The 15,754-nt window shown below is 44.8% G+C and overlaps 1 protein-coding gene across 1 annotated transcript in view; it reads left to right on the top strand.

Annotated features, from left to right (window-relative positions):
* Positions 1–83: 83 nt before the first annotated feature.
* The window catches only part of fam49a (family with sequence similarity 49 member A), a 36,488-nt gene continuing 20,817 nt past the window's right edge, over positions 84–15,754 (top strand). Inside the window, exons 1-4 of the transcript XR_002166600.1 lie at positions 84–2,694; positions 3,169–3,312; positions 3,657–3,737; positions 4,175–4,367. The gene's annotated coding sequence lies outside the window, so the exon portion shown is untranslated. The remainder of the gene's footprint in view (positions 2,695–3,168; positions 3,313–3,656; positions 3,738–4,174; positions 4,368–15,754) is intronic.

Raw genomic sequence — 15,754 nt, 5'->3', positions numbered from 1 at the left:
GATGCTGAAAAGAAAAATCTGTTGGTTGCTAACACATTTTACTCTAAGGATTGTTTTAATGTAAGACTTAAACTATTTGTTCTTTCAACAGTATTGTTGCTGCTGACCATCAGTGGATGACAGATTGTTGTCTCTTGACTTTGTCTTGGGTATGCAGCACATATTCTGTATTATAATTTTTCAAACATCTTTCCTTTACAGACAAAATGGATGCCATCATGCATGGAAGCATGAGCCTTGAAACAGAGACTAAATGTTTCCACCTCTCCCCCAAAAGAGCAAAAAGAGACGATACAGTGACAAACAGCAATTCAAGCACGTGTGACCTCCCAGATTTTTTGACATTACAAACTCTTGGAGCCCCACCTTTGGCCTCAGCCCCGGATTCAGACCTTATATGCTTCAAACTAAATGGACATATTCTGGACAAAAAACCCTGTGAACAAATTCAAGACACTCCAGTATCTGTCGGGCCTCAGGCTGAAGGCACAATCTCAAACACACCTGAAATCTGTGTCACCGGTGAAGAGAGTTCCTTTCTTCATCTGAAAAATTATGATCAGCTAGACAAGCTCAGCCCAAGCCCATTATCGGGGTCATGCACTTTGAAAGACCCCACTGCTGACATGTCCACGCATCCCCAGCATCAACTCCTGGATAAATCACTTGAAGACAAACCTCCTACTGATTGTAGCTTACCTTGTGAAAATGAATCGTCCAATGATGGGGAAGTCAGACATCAGTCTGATTTCTCTTGCCACTCCAATGGACATGACACTGTTCCAAGGACATGTAGCCAATCTGTTGCATTTGATGAGAGTAATCAAAAGGAGGAGGATTTCACCAATACTATCTTCCAACAGGGGGTGGGACGAGATGAGGGAGAGAAATCTCCCAGTCTTATTAAGGAGTTTCAATTATTTGTCCCTCCACCTGATAAGGGTATTCCCGTAATGTTGGCACAGGATAAAAGCAAAGTGGACATGTGTGATAGTCATGCTGTGTGCCACAGGGAAACAAATGAGCGAGCTAACGATAATGGAACAAGCAACACCGTCTCTCCGGTTGAATGTACTGAGGTATTACTTATCTCTTACCACGCTCCACAAGCCATGTACATTTCAGCTGAAACAGAAAGCACTGATAACTTCGGACGGGCAAATGGAGAGCACGATGAGATGGCGGCCGGAACACAGAGGGAAAGAGTTCATCACACGCCAGAGAATCACATGTCTACGGGAATCAGCATAGAGGCTGCTGAAGGAGATAATGATGCAGACCTTCGCAGAGTAATGGAGCCTGCACTCTGGAGCAAAACTGTCAGGGCGGCTGAAGAGAATAGCTTTAACTCTGAGAGCGTCGCAGGTGAAGAATTACCTCCATCAGTAATAGACTGTGAGCTGGAAATATCTCTTCATCCCGCATCTGATGCCAAACCATCGCAGCCGACTTCGAATGGGTCCGTTCGATCTCCTAACCAGAGCAGAGCACAACAACATGAAGACAAAAAAGAAAAATTGAGTGAGTCATTTTCTGTCCCCTCCTTTGGAATGCACAACACATCTGGCTACGAAGGCAGCTGTCACCTGACATCAAGTCCCAGCATTAGTCCACAAAGGACCGCAAAACCTCCTGCAGCTGGGGATGGAAGACAGCAAAGCGGTGTTATTGCGGGCCATCATTTGGAAGAGCGGTCCAGCTGTTTGCCTGTCAGCCGCGACGACCTGAAGGCCCCACATGTTCAACATTCACTGCCTGGAGCCGGCACACGGGACGAGCCAAAGGAAATCAAAGTAATGACAGGTGAATTAAAATCAGATGAGCTGGCTCTGCAACAACATAGCCCAAGCAATGTGGACATAAGTGAGCAAACACTCGAGGGGGGCTTCACAGAGGGTAGCCAATTGACACCAGGAAAGGCAGCGCTACCTGACATCACACAATGCCAACAAACAGTGGAGATGCTGGAGCGCAAAGTTGAGCTTTTGACTTCATTCAGCGATACCATTAAATCGGGGCCTTGCGAATTAAGCCACAGACTCCTCTCACAAAACACAGATCGCGTCATGGCTCAAAAGTGGCAGGACAGATTCTCCGCTTTTGCGATGTGCACCCATGTGCCAGCGGGCTTTGACAACTTCCACAAGATCCTACTGTCACCAGATGATGATGATGATGATGATGATGCTGTCCAAGGGAACGGCTGTCCTCACGCCAGCTTGTCCGTGCAGCTCATGAAATCCCCACAAATGGAGCGCCCCATGCTTGAAGCGGAGGGTAAGCATGCGGAGAGGCCAAAAGGGATGGAGGAGGACCAAGGCCAAGCGGCAGGCGGTCGCGTTGAGTGTCACGTTGAGGACTTCGCCAATGGAGATTTCAACACGGATAGCAACTGTACTCAAGGTTTATCAGGGGAGGACATGATTGCTTCAGAGTTTTCCACTGATGCCGGGAACAAGAGGCCGCCGCCCCACGACCCGATCCACTGCCTGGAGTTCAAGATGAAAAATGAATTTGACTTGGTCTTAAAGGAACTCAACATGTATTTTGATATCTGTAAAAGTGAAATTGCATGTGACAACGGGACGTCTCCTGAGCAGTGTGGGGACATTCTGTGTAGTGAAGTCTCCAAGCGCAAATGTCACAAATGTCACAATTGTTCAGAACTGGCTCTCCGCAGAGATTCAACTTTAGGTAACTACATCTCATTTCAATTGAGCTTTTCAGTCTCCGTGGCTCGAGACTATTAAGAACATTCCCTTTGAGGCAGTTGCTCAAAGACCATTGTTGATATAAGAACTGTTTTTAGTGTTCCAATTAACCGGCCACCTCATTTCTCATTCAAAGTTATTTTGTCTGTTGGCCGAAGTCACAAATGTCATCAACCTCACTTCACATAAAAAGTAAAATTAAATTAAAAAAATGCAAGTTGGAAGGATCTGTCTCAATTGGGACCCTAGTTTTAGTTCTTTGGATGAAATTTGAAGTTAAAATGTTCACCTTTATTCGATGCCATGGTATACTGTATACACAAACAGTAACTTTGGATCGTCCTTATTACATTGTGACAACTTTCTGACTATCTTAAACCGTCACCATTACAAAAGATACTTTGAGACCATTTTGTAAAATTGTGTTTTCATGGACTGTATTTTTTTTGTTGTTTAGATCCGGATGAAGGCCGCAGCATCGAAATATGTGTTCGAGATCCAGAGGCTTGTTGTATAACCCGCCGTGGAGGTGAACAGGAAGTGCCCATTGCATACCACGTGTCCAAAGAAGCATCAAGTCAAGCCACAGAGAACCACAAAGGTTAATTTTCTTTTTTTTTTTTTTGTCTTGTAGAGAAACACAAAAATTGATTTTCATTACTTTTTTTTTTTTTTTTAAATCCTGCTCCAAAAAATCCAAAATGAACTCAGTCTCACTTGTTTCAAAGATAATCTTTTTAAAAGGTTTATTCAGGGTGCGAAAAAAATCATTTCGGAACCCCTTGTCAGCATTCAGAGGTTCATTCCCCTTCCTCAATTACCTGCAGGGAAACGATAACGCCGGTGTGAATGGAGGCGCATTGTATGAGGAGGAAGAGATAACAAATAAAATAGGATTAGCCACTCATCCCTGGCTGTGTCTCACTTTCAATACGTGGCTTCCAGAGACTCATCAGACAGAACTGAAAAGGACAGCGTGGACCCCGTCCTTCATGGGTCTGCCTCTCACGCAGCCACAAAGCCACGGTGAGTCAGTGATCGCAATCTTTCGTTCAAAGGTGCTGATAATTGTTCCCATCACAATGATGGCTTTCCCCTTTGAAAGTTGGCTCAGTTCACTCACCGCTTCGGCAAAACAATTTGGGAAAATGGAATAAGTGCACGTGTTCAATTCCTGTACGGTGTACTGCAAGGGTCACGGAGAAGCTGGAATATATACGGTACAAAGCTTTGACAACAAATGACCGCATGTTGTCACACCGTACAACATTATTGCGGCAACATTGCCGTCTCACTGCTTCCGATTCGAGTCCGCTTACGTCACGTAAATTGAACGTACATTCGGCAGGAGAGGCTTGAAGAACGTGAAAGTATCATCAAGCACACTTACAGTACACACCATCCAACAAATGCAAACCTTGAAGAGCCGAGTCGTCCCTCTACATTGTGCTTTTTTTGCGCAGCACGATCATGGGAGGCCAAGAGACTGGAGCCCCTGAGGACGTGCACCCGGCCAATCCGACTCGGACTGTCCAAGAGAGCCAAGCCCAAATCCCTGCACCGTTTCCACCCGTGCAAATGAACCCCAAAAATGTTCACAGGGAGCATTTCTCAGTCGCAGTCCGTTCCATGTTGTGTCGTTGTGTGAGTGTTGCGGTAAGTTTGTTTTTTCACACAATTGCATTTACACTGATCGAAGATTATGATCAACAATCCCGGCTCCTACTGCCTGTTTTTAATATCGTTGCAGATATTTATTCTTCTTTAGTAGTCCTGTTGAACCACGGTTGTAGTTTCAAAACTCTCTTGTTGACCTCCTGAATATTCATGTTATTCATTAAATAAGTCCATATTTAAATGAAACATTTCATTTGTAGTTTATGAAATCCAAACAATGCAACAACTGCATTTGGCTATGATGAATTTTTTCCCGTAGGTGTTTTTAGACAATCTGCAATTTGCTGCACTTGTGCGTGGGCGTACACAGTCAAGCTAAGTGCGATATTCTCTGTCCTCATGTGGGTTTTTTTTTTTTTTTTTTTTTGGGTTTTGTTTTTCCATTATAAGAGTCCTGCAATATAGCCTTGAGGAATTCTTTAGCTGGAGTTGAGTTTTGGTCTCAGGGAATTAGATATTTGCATAAATGGCATCTTAGAGGAGCACCAGCCAGTTGTCACAACAGGAAAACAACTACAGTATGAAGCTAATTCAAAGCTTTCTGTCTCATTCGTTTTTTTTTTAAACGAAATTACACTTCCTAGTTTGAACAGCATAATGACAATGTTCTTTGTGTACCTGGAAACAGATGCGGAATATAAAACTCACTTTGTGTCCCTCGGTGCTTTTTCAATTTGTTCATTTAGAAATTGGATTAGTAGTCGTCTTTTTACATCAAGTCACTTTGTGTGCGATTTCTTTTCTCAATGAGATTGGATAAAGCTGTTGATGATTTGAGGGTTTTTCTCCTGCATTCTCCTGTCCGTTTTACATCATGAAAGAAGTAAGTGTAGCCTTTGGGTGTGTGTTTTTGTTGAATTGATTAATGGCAGTCAGGAGCATGAACAACGGCTCATTCGGTCTGTTTTTTTTAACCAATTTCAGTCCATTGCGGTTCAATTATAGTTTTCTGTTGACAACTCATATTAAAAAAATAATAATTTATGCAGATATGAGTTCTACCGACTTATTCCTGCAATATATCACCGTATGTCATGTTATCATCTAACTCTGGTTTCACATTTGTCTGCATGTAATCCATTTCACAAGATTGATAGCTTGCTATCATGAATATCTTTGCGTATCTGTGCTTGGCCTCCATATGGGAAGTGCACTTGGAAGCAGATTGGGAATTTGGACCGGGCCCAAAACGCTGCGGTAAGCAGAAACAAAACAAAAAAGACTCTACGATCGAACGCGTAATACATCGGAGCTGTTTGTCCATATAGCTAGAATATCTGATCATTTTAGTTTGCTACAAACCCAAACATGATATTGTTGCATGCATATCTTAACCCTTACACCCTAATAATACCAAGAAAAGTCATCTGTATCCTCTCACCTTACCACGGCATTACCTGCACAATCTAAATGAGAGGAAATTAACATTGTGCCCTGCGATTGGCCGGCGACCAGTTCAGTGCGTATCCCGCCTCTCGCCCAAAGACAGATGGACGGATTTTTAGCCTACTCAGGTTTCTTCTATTTCAGATGAAAATTAATGAGCAAAAAAATGTCTGTGGAGCAAGAAATGGATTTGCTCGCTCCTTTGAAGAGAAAACATGTCAGCTATGCGTGTTTCTGCTCGGTGCTCCTTTTGTTGTCGCGGCGTGTTTACATTGCCGGCAGTTCTCCGCACATCCAGTGTGTACAGAGTATCAAAAGTTCCCGCATCAAGCTGTCATACTGCGGCATCTTTGCACAGCAAACCAAGCGGGGCTGAAGCACGCATCACAGCACTGTACCATATGTGCACCCAACCAGTCATGTATTTGTTGCCCCCTGTGCAGATCAATAGTAATCACAGGACCGCAGACGCAGTGATATGACCCACTTGGAGACTAAAAATACAACCCGGAAAATCCGTGGCTGTTGCCGGGTGGAGCATGAACTCAAATTAACATAGAAATAGGACACTGCATGTGAGCGCTTTGATACGCAGAGCATTGATTGGAAGCCTCGGACATAAAAGAGCACTTCATTTTTATCGCAGTCATGTAGAACTCAAGTGAGTTTTTAAATGAGCAATTTCTGAACAAAGTGGCCTAGAAAATGGGCTACTTCAAAACACTAGAAAAACACCACAGCGGAACCTTTATTAACCGTTCAAACAAAAAAAAAATCTCCCAACGCAACCCGTAAGTTGGGAGCATACAATATGATGCCATCCGGTCAGTAAGAAACAAAATAGCGCTAGTTGAATCAGCAGTGTCCCGATGAAGAGAGAAGGTACAGGTGGGTGGGAAAGGTGCTGAAAAGGCGGCCTGCGAATGGTTGCCAGATGGTCAGCAACACCAGCATGAGAACATGATTGCTGGTCTATTACCGTATCTAAAAAATAAAAATAAAAAAAAAAACTCACTGGTGGTTGACATCCACCTTAAAATGCGAGACCAGAACACACATTTGGAAGTGAAAGCGGGGCTTCGACCGGGTCAAACATTTAACAGAGTAGAAGCTTCGTAAGGCCGCGCCGGCCATACGGTAAATCATTCTTAAAGGCCCATAATATCGGGAGCTTCTGCGAGATGAGCGATGAGGTGCATGACGACGAGTTTCGTGAGGTGATGCTCAGATGAGTGAATGCGTGGGGCTGGAATCTGGGCCGGAGCCTATCAGGCAAAACAAAGTAGGTGGGCGCCATTATGGCTTGAATTGACACGTGCCAAAATCTCTCATCGTGCCATGATGGTACTTGATTATATACTCTGCGTGCTACAACACCCTTTTAATCCACCCACGCATTGAGCACTGCTCGTTTACAAGATCACATTTGAAGCAGCGGCCAATTATGGTTCAAATCATTAAAATTGTACATAATCCGGCGTAGATGCAGTTGAATTTATGAAGCACCGAAGACGAAGTCATGTCTTTAAAACTCATTGCGATGTGTTCACATGGTTGATTAAGCCAAATGGTTTTCAAAGTGCCTGCCAGCGAGCTGATGTGAAAATGAGGGGCTGTCATCAATTCACCGCAACCAATACGTAATCGGCATCCGCCTCTCCGCCAGCCCCACGGGCACGATAGAGGGTGTTGATTTGCATTGGACAAGGCGGGGAATTTGTTCCCTCGCTTTCTGACCGGTTGCCTCGTTCACAACTTTGCAGGAGGCGAAGAAGAAGAATGATTTTTAATTGAGTGGATAATTTAACAAGCGCTTGCATTTCTGCCTTTATGTGACAGACGCAGCGGAAACCAACAGAGTGGAGATGATGAGAATGTCATAAAAATCCCTCAGGTCGAGCTGCTCTCATGTAGTTTTTGCTCATCTCTCTTGAGTGAGTCGGATCACGATGACGCACAAATATTGTTCTGGGTGCAGGTTGTTATACTCCAGACTGCCATCAGCTTTGCACCTTGCTTAGGGTTTAATTGCCGACACACGTTCCACATTCAAAGAGGGCCGCCAGATCCGGAACCCGCACCTTGTATCATGATAGCCAACAGAAAAGGTACGACAGGGCGAGCGGCGGCTTATTTGCATGCGAGGAGAGAGGCCGCTTCTACAAATGTCTCATCTCAATATTGTCTCGGTGGTGGACTCCAGCAAACAGCAGCTTCTCGAAATATTATGCCACAGAAGCAAAGTTCGGGGATGACAAAGTTGAGGAGGTGAAGAGCCAATGGAGCGGAATGTTTATGTGCAGCCATGAAAAAAAAAAAAAATCATTTATCTTCTGCGGGTCGATTGCCATGGAAACAGGGCACACCGCCTCCCCTCCTGCCCCTGTTCATCCTGCTCCCTCTTTGTTTTTACAACCCTCGCTCGTATGAAACGGCCGAGCATGGGTGAAACAGGGCACACCGCCTCCCCTCCTGCCCCTGTTTATCCTGCTCCCTCTTTGTTTTTACAACCATCGCTCGTATGAAACGGCCGAGCATGGGTTCAAAGGACCCAAATGGTCGTTTTTTTTTTTTTTTAATCAGAAAATTACAAGAAGGAACTGTGCTAAAGAAAACTAAACGAAGCACTCGTATTGGTTTCTATTTCATGCTTTGAGGAAACCTTATATTTATCCAAAACCTGTTGCTGTAGTCAGTTCCAGCAAAGGTAGAGATATTCAGAGAACAACGGGATTTTCTGTCACACGTAGGTGGACGATTTTCCCATCGAGCTTGCTCAAAGCCACAAATGAAACTTGAACGTAATTATGCCGCCGCCGGATAATGACGCTCTGTCTCAAGAGCTGTGCGGAGAGGAAGTGGCTGGGGCATGTCTGCAGGTAGATTCTGCAACTTTCAACGACCTGCTCAATATGTTCAATCTGCTGCATAAGTTACACCACTTTTTTTTTTTTTTTTCTGGGCCGGCCAGAACCTGAGGAGAGATGTTGTTGTCAGATTTGTGCCCTTTCTGGTTCAAGTGATGGGCTTGTCTGTTCTCGCCTGGATGAATAATTTAGTAAGGGAAGAAAGAGAAGGGCAGTTGTTGACCTCTGCTTGCTACAGAGCACCTGCAGCCGTGATCTGGACGCTTCACCATAAACAAGATGGAAGAACAAGAAGGGAAGAAAACCGAGCAGACTTTTGTTTTTTAAGTTTCATGTTCTCCGATAAGTCTTAGTTGGTCTTTGAGGGAACGACTCAGTTATAGCTGTACTTTTATTTTGTGTGTGTGTTTCCATTTAATTGTTTTGTATTCATGGCCTAGGAGTGCTTTTCATCTCAATATTTACATAATTAGGACATAGGTTAGTGCCAGACATTTGGCTCTGCCTCCAGCTGAGGATGATGATAACTGCAATTAGTCCAACGAGATGCTTAGCGAGATGCGGTCTTGATAAGCGCCGACTGCCGCAGGTGTTGCCCATGACGGTGGCAGGTGGCCACCGGCAGTCCGTTTTCCGTTGCTGTTCGTGTCCGTTTTCATGGAAGTTGTTGGTTCTGTTCGTCTCAAATGTCAGGGCTCTTTGGTCAGTCAGCCATAAAGTCAAGTCACATTTATTTCGATAGGCCTTCATCACAAAGAGTCTCTGCTTGATGACACACCTTGACATCCTGTGTTCTTTTGTCCCCACGCTGGAATTAAATTGCCTGATGCAGTTGTATGGTGGCAAGATTAAGATTATTATGAGCAAAGACGGGACATCGGGTTCACTTCAGTCCTTTTCCAATTTCTTTGTTCAAAGAGCAGAAAGTTTGAACAAATCTCTCCCTCAGATCTCAGCCAAGACGTTAAAGTGATTCGAAGTGGTCGGGTTAAACCTGAGCAGTGCCACGAAAATTACCGTCACCGCGTGTGACGATCATTCGTTTTTACTTGATTTTATGGTTGTATTTCATCCCATTAAGTTTTCGTTCTGCCGTCGCTGTGTGGCATACCCGTTTCCATTTGCAATGTTTGAGAACGTAGTAAATCAGGCCCTAAAATTCCTGTTAAAGGTCCCTCTGGTGCATTTTAAAATCTTTTAGCAGCAGCCGCAACTGAGCAGCAGTTGATCACAATAAATCAATGCGGTTGCGCCGTAGGTGGGAGGCTGCAGACTTAACAAGGCCCCTCATTTACAGTCCAGAAAACATCACTCTTTTTATCTTTGTCCCAGAAGCCTCAACATCTATCAAGTCAGCCGTACATTTCTCCCTTCTATTTCTCCCCGCCATTTCCATGTGGCAGCCCGAAAGACAGATTGGCGTTCTCGCGTCCAAACGACTCGGAATAATTTCTCCTGACGCAAGCACAGTAAGCAAAGCCGACTTGATGCATGTTCCTGGGAGTGTTAGAAATAAATGTGAGCTCAGCTTGCAAAACAAGCCCTGATTCTTTATCAGATCTGTAAATTACGGCAGTAATATCTCCTGGGATCATTAAAAAAAAAAAAAAAAGCACTAATGGTAGTCGATGGGGATCTGTGTGAAAATCAATTCATCATCCAAGAAGCCACTAAGTACCATTTCCATCAATGGCTAAAACATGTATTCGATGTGAAGTCTGAACTCATTGGCCACACGCATGCCTCCCCTGTTAGCTCCCCGCACACATGACAAATTCTGATGAGCTTTTGGAATGATCAGTAATTGCACTGGAAATTGGCTCCGCCGCAGCATGTCAGACATGATCATTACGAAAACTCACACGAACGCTTCCTCAGAACAAAACACTCGTGAGTATCGTTAAGATCGTGTAAGTGCTTATTGGCCACATTTCATGTTTCATTTTTAAGATCAATTGGAGCCGCAGAATCTTTCCACTAATTCCCACAGTATGCCGGAGCCTATTTTGGCCGTCAATGGGCAGTAGGCGGGGCACGCCCTGAACCGGTTGCCAGCCAGTCCGCACAGGAAAACCTGAGCCGAGCTCGAAACCCCATCCGACTGAGAGGCAGATATGCGCAGCGCTGTCCAACCGTGTACAAGCAACAAATAGGACTCGGTCACCGTGGGCACACTTTTATTGTATTTTGTGGGCAGACAGACAGCAGACATTAAATATTTAACTTGAGCATTATTGTTTGCTCAATAAGGTATTACAGTATCGTTTCTTTTCCCGTGAGCAAAATGACGTGTTTTTTTTCTCTCTCTCAAAGATGAATGTGGGCTGTCGCAGCTGGATGCGTCCGCAGTGGGCTCAGCAGGCGGCGACTTACAACGGGCCGGCATTAGAATTTAACCGGCGTGACCTGTTGGTCGCCCACTGTTTTACTCATCCACTGTTTCATTCACTTCCTGCACCGTTCCGTTCTGAATGCCTCCTGATCCATTTGTCGGCCTTACTTTCCCGGAACATCATGATCATGCACTACACTTAATTAGTTCATAACCATCTCCTCATTCATTTCTATAATTGCTTCTTCACGGTCTTCATTGAAACGGAATTAATGCAGAAGAAAGTAGCACTTTTAGCGCAAATGAACAGCTTCGATGTTGTTTGGATGGTCCGCTGGCTTGTAATGAGTTGAAGAGGGTGGCTGTTATCGTCATGGCGACCCCAATTAGCTGCTTTAGAGGTCCATCTATCCTTCCATCCATTATCGATGCCAATTCTCCTCATGTGATGGCCCACAAACTTTGACGCGACCAGTCCGGGGTACATCGTGGAATGGTCGCCAGCCAATCGCGCGGCGCAAAATTTTGTTATCCTGGCTTTGCTGCTTATGTACTGCCGCTGATATCACATGGTGTATAGGACACGCAGCGCAGTGACAGCGAAGTGGCAATACAGGAAATGGATGGATGGTCGTGGTAGAAAAGGTGCTACGAAGTAGTAGCAGAAAAAAACGGAGGATTTATTCACTCCCCTTGATCTGAAGGTCCAGCGTTGCAGTAACTATTCCTTTTTATTCCAGTGGAAAATTTCCAGCTTCCTCTGATGTTGATGTGCACCTTCTTGATTCGATTTGTGACAGCGAGATGACAAACTGCCGCACCAACAAACATATTTGCAGGGATAAATAGGACATGTGTAACGAGATCTCGCGGCGAGATCAATACCGATTCTATTTTTGTATTCGCCAAACTCTGCTATGACTTGAAAGCAGGCCGCTGTAGCTGAGGCTAGCGGGATTAAAAGAAAAGAATACTAATCATAGATCTAAACGTGTGTGATTGTGTGTCATTTATGAAGCGTTGATTAATTTTCTCGGTGCATGTCTTCGACAATGTTGGCACAGCCTGCTCTTATCGTTTTCTGTAGCCCAGCCAGCAGCTCTCATCCGGGGGGACTGAGTGGCCTCGTGCAGGCCTTGTTAGCCCGGGAAGTGGGGCCCTGAGCCAGCTGCGCTGGAAGAAATAGAGCTGCAAATTCACCAGAACATGTTGTCCTGGAGGATTAAGATTTTGCCTCTATGACTCTGTGTGAGTGCGCGTGTCTTTTTTTTTTTGTATAAATGGAGAATGTCTCCTTAGTCCTCCAGGCTTGCATTTGTGTTGTGTCTTGCACAGCAGCATTCCCTTAACACGTATTTTCACCATGGCAACGCAGACCTTTTTTTGGGGGGGAGAGTATGTGCATCGGCGATAATTCTCTGTCATGTCAGGAGTGAGCGATCACTTGGAATGCAGATCAGGCTATTTGGAACGGATGTCTGCTGCCTCTGTGTTCTGTTGCGATAAATTACCTTAAAAGGTTGAAGCAATCACATTGGAAAATAGATTATTCACCGACGACACCTGCATTGCTATGCGCTTAAAGTGCACATTGTGGATCAAGCTGCAAAAACAAGCAGATCACTGTGATGAACGATGAGGACAATAACACGCGGCGCTTGATTTGATTTGCACCCTGAAGTTTGGATGTATTAGTCCGGGGAGTGGAAAACAAAGGAGAAGATTGCGCAATATTACAGCAGTCCTCTGCGGCTCTCCGGGGAAGAAGAATCATTCATACTTCTTTGAGCAGACACGCATCTTTAAACAACTTGCAAAATGCGAAGGAACTCAAAAAGCAGCAAAGTTGGAGACGTAACGCTAACAACTTCTCAGTAAGCTGCAGGAGTACAAGTTGCTTTCAAACTGAATTGAATTTTATTCGAACAGCATGATGATCGTTTACAAAATTAAAACGATACCAATCAAGGACACAATCCACAAGAACGCAGGCAGCCATGTTTTTCGTTATTCTCTCGCTCTTTTGTTTTGTAAATGCTCAATCTTGTTTTGCTGACATTTCTCGTCTGATTGCTTGACTCACCTTGTTGTGCTGCAACTCTGTTGCGTCTCCGCATCCCTTTTAATTCAATTCAACTCAGTATTTAATTTGCCCTTATAAAATAACCTCTTTTTGATATCCAAATAACCTCTGCATTGCTCTCGATTTAGCATGAATCCAAACTAATGCGAATGATGCCACATGTTTCTGAGTATTCATCATTATGATGATTTATTTATTTATTTTTTGCCCCACAAGCAGTTTCATGGGGTGTGGATTTAGTTGTTGCGCAAAATATCCTCTTTACCCCACGCAGCAGAGCAACTTTGATGCTTGCGTTTGGAATGGAGAGGCTTGGAGCACACTGCAGATCCGCTATTGAAGAAAATCCTCCCCCTTGTGTGTAACGAACTCCATTAATTCCGAGTGAGCGGCGATGCCATTTGGAGTTCTCTCACAACAGAGGCCGGGATGGAGATCCACTTTACTGCAGTTGGCTTTGAGTGCCGCGGCAACTGCGTGTCTTATATAAATGCAGCCTTTGCCGATGGACGAGATGGATGGATGGATGGATGACAGAACGGGAGAAAGAGGAGGACGCAGGAGGGATCACTTTGTTATACAACAAAGTGATTGAATTCATCTCATCATAACCATGAAGCGAGATGTGCGGTGCATATAAAAAGTTTCCACACTCCAGGTTTTTGTCATACAAAAAATAGGAGACCAAAATAAATTCAGCGTGGTCGCGGGACACACGGATGGCCAATCCCTGCTCTAGATAATGTGAGCGTATCTAATTTTGTGGCCGATGAGAGAATAACAGTCCTATGGAGGATCGCAAAAGCTGCCTCTGGGTAGTCATCATTCTCTTTGATTAGGCCGTAAGAGCAGCAGTGAGTCAGACTGTGACTCATTTTAAGACCGTCCCAACGGCTGTATGACTAAATGTCATAAAACACAATGTGCCGACTCTCTGGTGTGTTTGTCGGGGCGGCCGCAGGAGAGCCGAAGCTCTCCCCGTGTTCTTCTCTCTGATTCCATCGGGTGACAGCGCACCGTTCCCGGTCGCTGCGGAGAAGAGCCGCAAAGAGGGACACCGTCACGTGCTAAGATAGAATCACATCATTTTAGTTTATTTTGTATCCTGCTGTTGCATACAGATGCAGATGGCATGAAGATTGGACATTTTTATTCTTTCTTTGTTCAACCCCTGCATTTTCAACTCTTGTGATCTCCTTAAAAGTGACCCGATTGCTGTTTAAAACAAAACTAAGGTGACCGTATGTATAGAAAAACCTGCTTTACTTCCAAGTCAAAGCTTTTGCTTTCAGTGAACCCCAGACTGTGTCGTCAGCGGAGCGAATGAAATCATATTTGTTATGGTGGCATTGGGAAGTTATCTGCGGTTCCAATCCAAACCTGTTCTTGTCTTGACTTGAGTGGAGAGCACATTAAGGACAGCGAGGTCACTTTGAGAACGTGGTTTGTTTGATTGTGGGCCAACCGAGATGGTTTAATTGCGCCTGAGCCTTATTAGGCTTTATTATTCAGAAACAGAGCTTTTCATGAGCAGGCTCCAGCGGCGCTGGTTCCAAAGCAGAAAGCAGGCCAAAATAAAAGGCTGCTTCCCTTCAAGTCGTTCTTCATATCTCAGCTTGAAAACATTCAGATCTCACAAATGAGAGCAGGTTCGCGTCCCTATAGAGTGTCATTTCATGACTCATCTCCGAGCGCGGTTTATGCATGTGCCCAGACACAGATAGGGATGAAAAGAAACTGGCTCACTTTTCTAATGGATGCACATCGTGTTGGATGGATGCCCATCGTGTTGGTGGGCATGTCAGGAAAATAGACACAAATGCAGACAAACGCCGGCGCAGGCCCACCATGAGGCGAATTTGCACGAAGGCTACAATGACACACGCGGACAGCCCAGCAGAGGAGAAAAAAGGCAACGCGGGCTTTGAATCATTGAGCCAGTTGTTAAAAATAGGCAACAGAGACTTAATTAAATTTTAAAAGCCACATCCAAAAGAGTCCGCGGTTGAAGGTTGAGAGTTGCTACATGCCATTTTCAGACCCGCGGGAGGAATCTCATTCGCATTAGAATGATGTTTATGTTCGGCGCGTTTCATAGGTACAGGCTGACCATTCTTAAGCAGTTCGGCAGAGGAATGGCGTCCACGTTCATTCAGTTTTGAAAGAATTTTCGCTCGGGAGTTCAAGAATTTTTCTTTTTCAGAAAATATAATACACCCTAATGGTTATATAGCGAGACATATCACGCGCAGTCATGAATAAGGAAACAAACAAGGAAGGGCGTGTTGGAGTGGAAAAGGAGTGTCGGAGCCCTCCAGATTTGTCGAGAGGGGAAATTGCATTGCTAAGGATTTATTGCTTCAAGTGTAATTGGGCTCAAGCAGCGCCGGGAGAGAAAATCCACAGAGGTCTCCGCACCGGTGCAGTGGAAAGCGGGCCGCTGATGCTCAGGTGACTCCTGGATGCCTCCTGCTGCTTTCGCTCCAACGTTACTATCCAGATGAAGCAAACCTGGCTATCATCTTCCACCTTAATACCGGCAGCCCGCTAATCGAGACGTTAAGTGTCTTCCGCGATGCTTAGCCACCTCATTTTGCTTGATTTACAGCTTATGAGTCCTCTAAAGTGGATTATGGACTGTAATATTAAACGCTGAAGCCCTGCTTTTCCTACCTTTCCGTTAGGAGGACTTTGCAGA

This window comes from Hippocampus comes, unplaced genomic scaffold (assembly GCF_001891065.2).
Source record: "Hippocampus comes isolate QL1 unplaced genomic scaffold, H_comes_QL1_v1.1 scaffold339, whole genome shotgun sequence".
Classification (NCBI taxonomy): domain Eukaryota; kingdom Metazoa; phylum Chordata; class Actinopteri; order Syngnathiformes; family Syngnathidae; genus Hippocampus; species Hippocampus comes.
Note: the sequence above shows the minus strand (reverse complement) of the source record. Positions and strands in the feature narration are given on the sequence as shown.